General features: G+C 40.6%; 1 pseudogene; it reads left to right on the top strand.

Moving 5' to 3' along the window:
- Positions 1 to 10128, top strand: part of LOC147457497 (uncharacterized) — a 29931-nt pseudogene extending 19803 nt beyond the window's left edge.
- Positions 10129 to 12052: the final 1924 nt, after the last annotated feature.

Below are 12052 nucleotides of genomic sequence, written 5' to 3'. Positions count from 1 at the left end.
GGAACAGGTGATTTTCCATTCGCAGAGGAACCATAAGAAGTGGTTGCATTGATGTTGCCACCCTTTCTTTGAGAAGTAATAAAAGCCTATTCAACTGCACGCTGTCTAGTCCTGTTTTTTTCTAGAAAATGACTCTCGTAACAGCAATGTGCACAATGCATCAAACTTGACAACTGTAGGATTTCCTTGGGTCATTAGTCTCCAAGTACTAGAAAAGTCTGGTTAGAGTCTGGCAAGGCATCAAGAATAGTCTGCACAAGGGAACTGTCTGAAATGACTTCACCTGTAGAAATAAGTTTCTCATTGGTATCCTCATATCAGCAAGCAAAGTGTCCACATCATCTTCCTCATGCATAATCTTCGACTCCAGCTCTTTACGTAGCAATGCATTTTTTGCCTCATTGCGGCTTGCATAAAGACCACCGAGAATATCCCAAGCCTGTTTTGCAGATTTTGCTGAATGAATGTGAGGAGTAATGGTGCGCTTCATAGACAATGTAATCAACGCATGAGATGTGCATCCTTTACATCCCAACGAGCTTGTTCTATTGTAGGCAAAACAACGCTGACAACAACAATCCTTGCAGCAAGACCTACAACATCCTCAACATCGCCTACATCCTTAGAACTAGGACATACATCAATGCCCTGCACAATATTCTAGACACCCTTCAACATAAGAACATGTTGCATCATATAAGCCCTCATAGGGTAATTGTCCCTATCCAATCTGTCCTCGTAGCAAACATCTTGAACACATCTGTGTTGTCGTCAACCATGTACAATGTATGCACCTGATGTGAAAACTGCGCAAAATGAGCAGAAACTGAGTGAGACCAGCACATGCTATATAGCACAACCCGCAAAAGATTGTATGGGACCTGTTATGCAGTAATTGGCACTGATAAAAAAATTGCACAAAATGACAAAATTGCATGTGCAGACCAAGCTGTAGTGGAAACGGAGGTCGCGATGAGCCCGAATAAAAAATTTGAGCAGAGCTCTACGAGCATTCCCAATTTTTCTTTTGAAATATGTTTGTGTTTTTGAAGTCTACGTGCGCTATTACTCGTTGATCAAATATCGATTGCATTTTTTAAGTACACAAGTCATTTCTGAAGATCGTTGCATTTTTTAAGTCCGTTTGTGATTTTTCTGCCATTTGCCACTACCTCTAATAACCTCACATTCTCTAGCCATGCCCGATTCGCGCACACCTTGGTCTAGAGCTGCACGAAGATCAAGACCATCGGGTACTAATCTCATCTTTATTGGTCAATGACTATGTATTAGGATTCGATGTAAGTACACACCCATAACTACATGACAATGCAAGGACGTGATCCAATACAACCCTATCTGAAGATCATTGGCATTTTTGAAATATGTTTACGTTTTTGAAATATATACGCTATTGAAGTTTGTTTGCATTATTTTACTTTGTTTGCATTTTTGAAGTACACAAGTCTTTTCTGAAGATCGTTGTATTTCTAAAGTCTGCTTGCAATTTTTCTGCCATTTCCTGCTAGCTCTAACAACTTCAGATTCTCTAGCCATGCCCGATCTTTGCACACCTTGTTCTAGAGGTGCACAGAGATCAAGACCACCGGATAATAATCTCGTCTTTATTGGTCAAATATCAAGGTGCGTACAGTCAAACACATAAGCGACTAGCCCTACCTAAATAACAAAGCAGATAGGCCTAAGCATTTTGACGGCAAAGAGGCAGTTAACCTTAGAGAATAGCCCTAAGTGGCAAGCCCTAAACAATAAGTCTTAAGTGGTTTGAATATTGATTCACCCAAATTAAGCGATTAACCTTAGTTAAGTGGATTAAGGGATAAATAATAAAGCACATGGGTTTAAGCGGCACGGCTAAGCGACTAAGTACTTAAGCGGCTGGCCCTAAGCAGCCAACCCTAATTAAGCAATGTGAATACTGATTAGCCCTATGCGAGTAGTTCTAAGTGGCTAAGTGGCTAAGCAATTGAACCTAAGAAACTAATCCTAAGCGTGTAGCCTTCAACGGCCTAAATACAAAGTAATACGGTTTGAGCGACTAAGCGACTCAATACGTAAGCAGCTAGCTTGAAGCGGCAAGCCCTATAAATTGTCTAAATACCAATTAGACATACATGACTATCCCTAAGCGGCTAAGTGGCTAAATAACAAAGCTAGAGGAGCTACGGGTTGGACTAAGTGGACTCGGCTAAACGATTGAATACCTAGCAGCCTAGCTCTAATTAAGGAGCTAGCCTTCACCAATCTAGATAGAGACCATTCCTAAGCAATGAAACAACTTATTACCAAAAAGTTTTGTCTTAGGGGGCTAACTCTACTTAAGTGAATAGCCCAAAGCGGACAATTACGTTTGATCAACATAATGTCGCTTTGTTTTAAGTGATCAACTTAACAATGTTGATCAATGATTTGCAAATTAACGAATAAAAATCAAAAGGTACTCAAAACCTAACACTATAAAGTTTCTAATTTAAATTTACAACACCTATGGAAAGTCACAATTAAAAAAATAACAATATAATTTCTTAATTTCTAATTTATTTACATAAACATAACAAAACTAATTGTAAAATGACATAAATCAAAATAACTCTTTCTTTCAATGATCAAATATCGTAATCTTTCTTTATATAATTGTCTAGTGTGCATTCTTGTTTATTTGTGTGAATGTGTGGATGCAACAAAGAGAATGATAGAGCACTCACATGCGGCCTATTTGAGCAAGAAACACTTGAAGAAATATTGCCAAACGTGCAAAAACAAACACACATACTATGTTACTCACACACACACATAGAAGTAAACAAATCTACTACGAAACTTGAAAAGAAGCTTACCTTGTTGATGGGGAGCAGCGTATGAGTGGAAATCTCAAGTTTGGCAAGCCGTGTGGCAGTAGATCTATATCAAGTGAGGAGAAAGAGGGCAAGAGAGGAGGGTAAAAACGAGTAAAATAAGTAGGAGGAACTTGTGGGTTCTATTTTTGTAGAGTCCATCGGTACAAGCTTTGGTATATGTATTGGAATGAGCGATGGATCCGACATTGGTATGTGTCTTGGTATCAACATCAAAAACTTGAAAAAAAAATAATCTCCCTCTAGGTTTACCTACACATATACCAACGCCCGCCATCGACATCGATGATCTGACGATGGAATTTAAGCGATCTCTTGTAGTGTTTGATGCCATAACTTTAAAGTTTGTATAGACTTCTACCTAAACATAATCTTTATCCTTGGAATGATTGAAAAGTATTGTAGAACCTTTGCAGTAACAGATTTCCCTTGTGTGTCCTCTCTATACCTATTTGATCCGCATTTGGTACATTGTGCCAAATACTCATACTCATTTCAAAACTAGTAAACAATCGTTAGGACATGCATGGATTTTATTATAATCCATCACCAAGTTTGTAAGCAATTGTTTGGCGGTGGATCAAGTAGGGGGCATGTGATTGCCTTCAGGCAAAATTTGCTCATTAAGCAATCTATCAAAATTGTTTAAACAATTTAAACAAGAACTTTGGCTTTTTAGGTAAATTACTATAACATATGTATATTTACCTGAAAATCTTTGTAACACTCCTCTCGGACCATCCATATATAGATTATAGATTAAGCATTGCCAAAGTTGTACGTATAATAAAAATTTTGACACCACTATAAAGCATCATATGGGTAAACCTTTTCATCATCTCTCCTTCCTCTTTTTCATTCTCATTTTGTCATTGTAAATGGATGATTGGGGTCGAGAAGTAGTATTGGCTTCCCTGCTGGTGCTTTCTATACCTTGGATTTCAATGATGGGGTCCATTTCAAGGAATACATCCAACATCCATTTAATCTCAACTTCTTAAAAACTAGCATCGATGGTTGATGGGGTTGACTCCACCAGTAGTGTTTCATTTAATTTGTGCCTCCTTTGTTAATTCATGTTGAGGTTGGAGTGATATCAATATCCAAGATTTGATCGATGCTCTCTTGACCATGAGATTGATAATGCAAACCTTGTAGCTGCTCTATGGAAAAAGGTCGTTGTTGTGTATATGCTGACCACAGATCTTTGCTCTTGAAACATTTGATGCTTGAATAGTATACAAGGGTGTGCCATCCTATCATTCATAATTAATCTAAGGTAAAATTACCAAAATACCCCTCTAATTTGTGGAAAGTCCCAAAATATCCCTCAAATTTCAAAATTTACCAAAATACCCTTGCATCTATTTTGGTTGGATTGTTCAAGATTTTCTAATCTTTATTCCTTTTTGAAATTTAATTCCATTTTTGAGTGCTCAACATGTAATTTCTCACAAATTACCTTGCAACAAGGGCCATTATGTCTAAAAATAATGCAAACATTTATCTTCAAAGCCTAAGTAACATACACAAATTCTAGTTTTAGCATCTTGGATTGATAGACAATCAATCTTCTTATGAAAACCTACAAATATTTTCATCTTTCAAGAAATTTAATCTCACGACTAGGGGTACTTTGGGAATTTTGGAAAAATTGAAGGGCATTTTGGGAATTTGTGACAAAATATTGGGGGTATTTTGAGAATTTCCAAAAATTAGAGGGGTATTTTGGTAATTTTCCCTTAATCTAAAGATTTTAAAACAAAAAAACAAGTAATAGTGAGTGGTCACAAGTTTACCGTTATTAGAGCGTAAAATATGAGCTAATAGATAAATGTGAACAAACAATTAGCTAGCCCTAAATGGAGCAAAACCGTCTTCTCACGACTAGTCATGATGGCCAAACTAAAATCCACCAATCTTAATCAACCAAGCCATAAGCATCTTCACATATAATCCTAAGCGTCCAAACCATTTGTCACTAGTGCTAATCATTCAAAACAACAACATATTTGCATGACCATCCCTAATTAGCCAAACCAACAACATATAATAATGTAACTTAACTACCTCACAATCTCTAATCATGCCCAATTCCTGCCCACCCTGGTCTAGAGGTGTACAAAAATCATGACCATTATGTAATACTTTTTTGTTTATTGGAAAATGCCTATATTTATGGGTACAACCTAAGTACACATCCATGTCTATGTGACAGTGCATATAGATCAAGAACAAACCTAATACATAACAATCTATCATAAAACTCTTCTCAGTCAAACCATTTAAACGTGGTCATCTATCATCGACCAAACCATAAGCCGCTAACCCTTTTAGCAGACTGAAATGGTCAAAGGTTGCATTAATCCCATTTGGAGCGGCCAAAACAAAAGTCACTAACCCTAAGCAGGTTTACATGGCCTATCTTAACGTTCCAGATTATATGATTGATCTATTAGTGGCCAAACAAAAAGTCACTAGCCTTAAGCTGGTAGTCATAGCGGCTAGCCCTAAGCACACTGAAGTGGCCAAACACTATCCTAATGCGATCTAGAGTGTCTTAATCTAAGAGACTTTACACATCATACCTTAACCATCTGAACACAATGTGCCATCTATTAACCAAAATCCGCTAACCTTAATTGGTTGGCCCTAAGCATACTAAAATGACCAGATACTATCATTAGGAGAAATATGAACCTTGCATGGGCCTTGTAAGGAATCCTAATTTTTAGGGATTAAGGCTAATGTTGTGTGGGGTTTAGGGGGCAAGGGCATGAAGAAGGTAGTTTTGAGTAGGCTTTTCTAGCCTTTTTTTTAGACAAATGTAGGATGTGGACCTAAAGGGTTCATTTCTCTCTCTAGCTTTTTTCAAAGTGAAGGAAGCATTGGGGTGTGTCCACATCAGCAAAAACGTGGGTCACAAAGAGTCAAAATTTGATTTATTTTTTTAAAAATCATTTTTACTTGTTTTTTACTTAAAACTCCCTCCCAACATATATACATATCCAAAAATCATTTTTTGACCCATTTTTTAACCCACAAGCTTAGAAAGTCCAGTTTTTCAAAAATCTTTTCCCCCAAAAAGTAATAAACATTTTGTTCTCTCCTCCTCCTCCTCCTCCTCCCTCCTCCCTCCCTCTCCCTCTCCTCTCCCTCCCTGCCCCTACGTTCCTCCTCCTCCCCAATCTCTCCCTCCCCCCCTCCTTCCTTCTCTCCTCCCATCTTCCTCAACCTCTCTACCCTTCCCCCTCTATCTTTTCATCATTTGCTTCCTCACACAACAGCTTCCATGGTGCTCACAGACATTACAAATGGTTTGCTTCCACCACCACGTACTCCGCACACCAAAAGCATACATATTCGCTTACCCACAGCATTTGCACTGAAGACCGCTAGTGAGGGTGATCAAAGGTCGTCACAGGAACGTCGCACCGCTTATGGGACCAATGTTGACATTTGGGTGGATGGTCATTTGTACCCTTACGATCCTATAAGCCGCTTCCATCCACCTTTTAATAGCCTTTCCACATTTCTTCAATTTCTTGGGAGGGGAGAAGCAGGCTTGTTAGGCTATTGCAAGCGGTTGTGTATGGGTGCAGGTGCTTCTTTGCATATGTGGATGCACGAATGTCAAGCTCTTCACCTCAACACGACCTCATTACAAGAGAGTGTTGCCTCTTCGGAGAGGGTGGTTAAAACTCTTGAACAACAAATGCAAGAAAAGGAGTCCCACATCCAGAAGCTTACCAACACCATCACATACTTGAAAGAAACACCCCTTGGTGAAAGGGAACGTAAACACAAGTATTCATCCATTGAATCTCTTGCACATTCAGGAGGAGCACGCAAACGACGAGTTACATCCACAAGGTGATTTGGTCTTTACTTGCATGTTGCATTCTTACTTCACACTATTTTCTAACATTTATGTTTATTTGTTGCTAGAAACTTCATCCAGGAGGCATGTAGTGGAACAAGCCAAGATGATCGAGTCAACCTTCTCACTAGTTGTCTCAATACCCAGGACATGATTTCTATCTTACAATCACCTGGAGGTAAGCACATTGAGGATGCAGTCACCAAGGACCTTATGCATAAATTAAGAAATGTGGTTAGTGATGATGACGTTCAACAAGCTTGTGATGAGGCTGGAATCAGCACCAAAGCCTATCAAGCTATTTTCCAACTCCTAAAGGATGCCCTCAAAGAACATGGCATTGTGGAAAACCTATTTCCCATTCCTCACAAGGTCAAGCTCACAAAGAAGGCCATAAACGAAGATGTGTTCTCCCGCATTGGGACATACCTACACATTGAGGACACAATGTCAACTTCCCTTTATGCTTCGTGCGCAACAAAGACAAGGGAAAAAGGTAAGAAACAATCCATAAGACCTTCGGAGAAGGGCTTTCCTTAAACAATGTGGAACAATATTTTCGTGGATCTTAGAAGGCTTCAAGAAGCCATGCTTAGATTTTACGACTTACCTGAAGAAGGTGACACACTTTACTTTTTTCTTTGGTATTATTCTTATCATAGACTCTGAAGTTTAAGGTCTTTGCACTATTTATTTTGTAGTGCTTGGCACAAAAGTCGCTTTTGTGCTGAAACTCGATGAGTGTCAAATAGTGAAAGGCCGAAGGTTAGAGAGGCTAAGTGTCACTCTAATGAACGGGGCTCTTCTGCAAACCAAGCGAAGGGATTCAGTCAAGCCATCTTCCACCCCATCTTTTAGCGTGCAATCAGAGAAAGATATTTGGTGGTTGGGTGCTATTGAGGTGCCCAAAGAGACCAATGGAGTACTTTCATGGATTTTTGAGAGAACTCCATGGATCACAGAAGTAATACACTCCCAAATTGCAGGTCAGAAGTTAGAGATTGAGGGTTTTGGTAGTTATGATGTGGAGTGGCACTTAGGTGGGGATTTGAATACCATAAAGTGTTTGCTTGGCTGCAAACAAGGGGCTTCTTCTCTCACGCCTTGTCCATTTTGCACTCGAGGGTACAAACCTAATGGACAAATATCACATAAGAGCACTGCAAAGGTCGGTTCCATGCTTCCATGGCAAGGGCATGGAGAACAAGGGTATCAAAATGGGAAGCGTCTATTCTGAGATGTCCCATGTTCAATGCCCCAGACCGTGATCAAAAGGACCACGCTTGGAATCCAATCTTTCCATTTCCTCTATCGAATGTACATTTTTGTACATTACACGCATTCATGCGCATTTTTGATAGTCTATTGAAGCTCCACATTGACTATGCTTTCACAATGAAACCATTGGAAAAGTCCCAGGAAGCAATTGAAAGACTGGAGGTACTCTTGAATTCCATTGGCTGTCACGTTGGAAATGTGTCTATCGTTGCTGCAAAGAACACAGGGGAGGCCCATGAAATTGCTCAACAAGTGTCAATGAGTGGACAAAAAGCTAAACACTTTTTGAAGAAAGTTTCCCAAGGAAAGCCAAGTCAAAATGATGCTCAAAACAGCTCCAACCAACAGGCAGGTAACCTTTGGGAGCTTTGGAAGGAGTTATGCAAAGCTACTACTGACAATGATTCAAATGGCGAGCTTGCAAACAAGCGCAAGCAAGTTTGGGTACATTTTGATAAAATGGTCAAGCTTATGGGCCTTAACAGCACAACAGAAGAACAACGCCAATCATTTCAAGAAGCCTTGGCAGATTTTACCAAGGTCTTCACGCTTTCTTGGGGTGAAAATAACATCACACATTACATGGTAAGTCATTTTACATGGTGTATTCATTACAAGGGATTGTTTTTATTTAATAATGTGGATCGTTTACTCATGTGAACAACATATCTTGTTTGCGCATGGTGCATTTTTTATGCACAAGTATGGATCGCTTGAAATTTTTAGCACTCAAGGCATGGAGAAGTCCCATTATCGAGCAAGGGGAGTGTACTTCAAAAACACTCGACATGGTGGTGGAATGGTGCAATCCAACTATTTGGAGGAAATGTTCAACTGGTTTTTTCGCACAACATTTACTCGTAAGCTCACAATGGAGCGTGCGCGACAATCCAAGATTGCTATTGAAGTGCGAAAATGGAGTCGTCAAGAGCATAGCAACAAGTGGCGAATGTCGCAAGGTCCCACCAAGCATGCTGCATGGCGGCGATGCAGAGTGCGACAAGGATCAAAGTGGATACTGGCGAGTCACTAAACGTGAACGCAGGGTCCAACTCTTAGCGACATGTTTATTTAAAAAATAATACTTTTTTTCAAAAATTAGTGTGAACAGGGCCCTTTTTGAATGGGCCCTTATAAATATTGCATGCTCTCATAAACCACTCATTTCTTAAGAATAGGTGAGCTCTTACCAACGAAATGGAACGCACCAAACAAACCGCGAAAGAGCATCCACCTACCAACAAAAACACCCTCCAAGGATGTGAGAAGCCGTCATGGCTTAAAGGCACAAGAAAACGGCTACGAATACCTGGCCGTTCCAGTAACTCTTCTGGTAGTGGGCATGGTGGTAGGGCACGAGAGTCATCGAGGACTGTTGAATCTCCACCTCCTCAAGATATAACACCTAGAAGGAGAATGAAGCAACGTGCCCAGCGCTGGAGAGAAGAAGAGGCCCAGCAAACAGCAGAGTCCGATAGGGAGCAGCTGTCGCGCCACCAATCACAAGCAGGACCATCCAAGACTCGAGTGGTCCATACACACACTGAATCAGAGAGTGAGCCACCATGGCTGCGGGATAAAATACCGCGCACACACCGGGTGGCCGTTGGGGAGAAGACATTGCCTCGAGGCCAGGGAGCTCTCCCCACATGACAAGATCGGCAGCCAAGGGAAGAGGAAGAATCAGAAGAGAATGCAGAACCAACCCCTAAGCATGTAAACAGGCGCAAGTCTAAGTTTTTCAAGAAGCCTAAACGACGCCCGCTAGCAAATGTACAAGTGCCTCCAAGACAACCGCAGTGGCGTCGAAAGTTAGCAAGGGCATTCGCAGAAATCCGTCACTACCAGAAGAAGACGGAGCTTTTGATTCGACGCGCCCCCTTTGCTCGCGTTGTGAAGGAGGTGCTTCAAAGCTATGGAAATTAGTATAGAATGCAAGCAATAGCGCTAGAGGCTATTCAAGAAGCTGCAGAGGCCCACATGATTTCGGTGTTGGAAGATACCAACCTATGCGCCATTCATGCAAAGCGAATGACAATACAACCAAAAGATATGCAGCTTGCACGTCGATTGCGACGAGACTTCGAGCATTAGCCGAAGTTACCCCTCTTTTTCTATTGCACACCCTTATCTTTGTAATGATTGGACTTTTGTTGTGTCTACTGTGTCTATTATCTTTGTAATGAAATGACTTTGTAATTTCAAGTTCTGTATGTAATTTCAGTCAATTTCAGTAAATTTAGGTCTTTTAAGTACCCTTGGGGGTAGATAAGCCTATAAGGGGCAAAAAAAAGCCTGGCCACAAGGGTGCGCAAATGGCTCATCCATCAATTTTGGATGGGCCATTTGCGCGCCCTTGTGGCCAGGCTTTTTTTTTCCCCTTGTAGGCTTATCTACCCCCAAGGTACTTAGAAACCACAAATTGACTAAAACCTATTGGTTTTGCAACATTATTTTACATGGATCCTTGTGGACATCCTTTTTTGGCCATTTCAAGCTTTGAATTCCCTATAGGATATTAAAAAAAAAACATATTGTGAAACCAAGTGTCTATGCAACATTAATTTGGATTTTTCAAATGTCCAATGTAATTGGACTTTTTGGTGCAGGGGTGTACTAGGTAGAGCTAAAGCAGGTGATAGTGTGCTAGAAACTTCATTTCATAATTGATTTCACCTTTTCTAGTGTCCTTGAGTGTGAACATATGCTGGAATTGCCATAAAAATGGTGCATCTAAATTAATGATGTTAAACCAATTCATTTCAATAAATTTGTGCTTTGTAAGTATCCTAGGGGGTAGATAAGCCTACCAGGGGCAAAAAAAAGCCTGGCCACAAGGGCGCACAAATGGCCCATCCAAAACTGATGGATGGGCCATTTGCGCGCCCTTGTGGCCAGGATTTTTTTGGCCCTTGGTAGGCTTATCTACCCCCTAGGGAACATAAAATACCTAAATTTACTAAAATTGACTGAGATTACATACAGAACTTGAAATTACAAAGTCATCAATCAAAACAATTTTCATATCAACAATTGAAATAATTTTCAAGATTGACAAATCACATTCAAAAGAATTTGCAAGATAGAGAGACAATTTCAAATATTATTTATTACTTCCAAAACGGTGATTTTACATCATGTATCTGAGGAGTTCATAACTTTTTTGACCATTTCCTGGCACCTATTTTGCGCGTAAGGCAACTCCCCAGTCAAGAGAGACTGCGCTATGGCCTTTGGGTCAGTTGAGCCAATGGAAGCATGTATCCCTATCTAGGCAAGCACTTTACCACGAAAGCCAGTGCCAAACGCAGTGCATACAAGGGATCTACGCACTACGAACACTTGATGCGCAGTTTGAGCAATGGTGCTCAAACACAAAAACTTGCTCAAAGCTTTTAACGACCAAGTCATAAAATGGGCTTGGGGAGTAAATTCATTATGTATAATGGCCATTTTGCAAGGGGGGAGTTGTTCTAGGTAATGTGCAAGGGAAGCTTGAGGTCCACAGCCCGTCCGCTTGCCACCCGTCCTTGCAGCAAAATCATCGACCTCCACGACATCCTGTCATAAACCGATGAAGGTTGAGAAAAAAGACAATGAAGGATAAAATAGTAACATGAAAATTAGGATACAGTTTACCTCTTGCTCCTTGTCGTCCTCCTCCCTGTTGCCCTTTGCATCCAAGTCAATGCTCCCATGCACCACAGATACGAGCTTTGGATCATCAGATGGTAGGTTGCATAATGGCATAGGCATCCTAGCAGCCTCAACCTTGGCTTGCGTGGCTTGGAATTATTCATCAGCCACGTGCAACTGCTCTGCTGTCAGGACCTCCGCACATACAACTGCAATAGTGTCAGCAACAGACTCCCCATCTAGAAAGAGCTTGCTTTGTAGGGCATCTGGCGTATTGTCTAAGGGACATTTGGTGCTGTTGCATAGCACGCTCAAGAATTCATCCATGCGCAAGCCAAACGCTTTCTCCAAATCATGCAGGAACACATACTCCTCCCCATCC

This window comes from Adiantum capillus-veneris, chromosome 5 (genome assembly GCF_014529385.1).
Source record: "Adiantum capillus-veneris isolate H3 chromosome 5, ASM1452938v2, whole genome shotgun sequence".
NCBI lineage: Eukaryota > Viridiplantae > Streptophyta > Polypodiopsida > Polypodiales > Pteridaceae > Adiantum > Adiantum capillus-veneris.
This window is presented reverse-complemented; position numbering and strand designations above follow the sequence as displayed.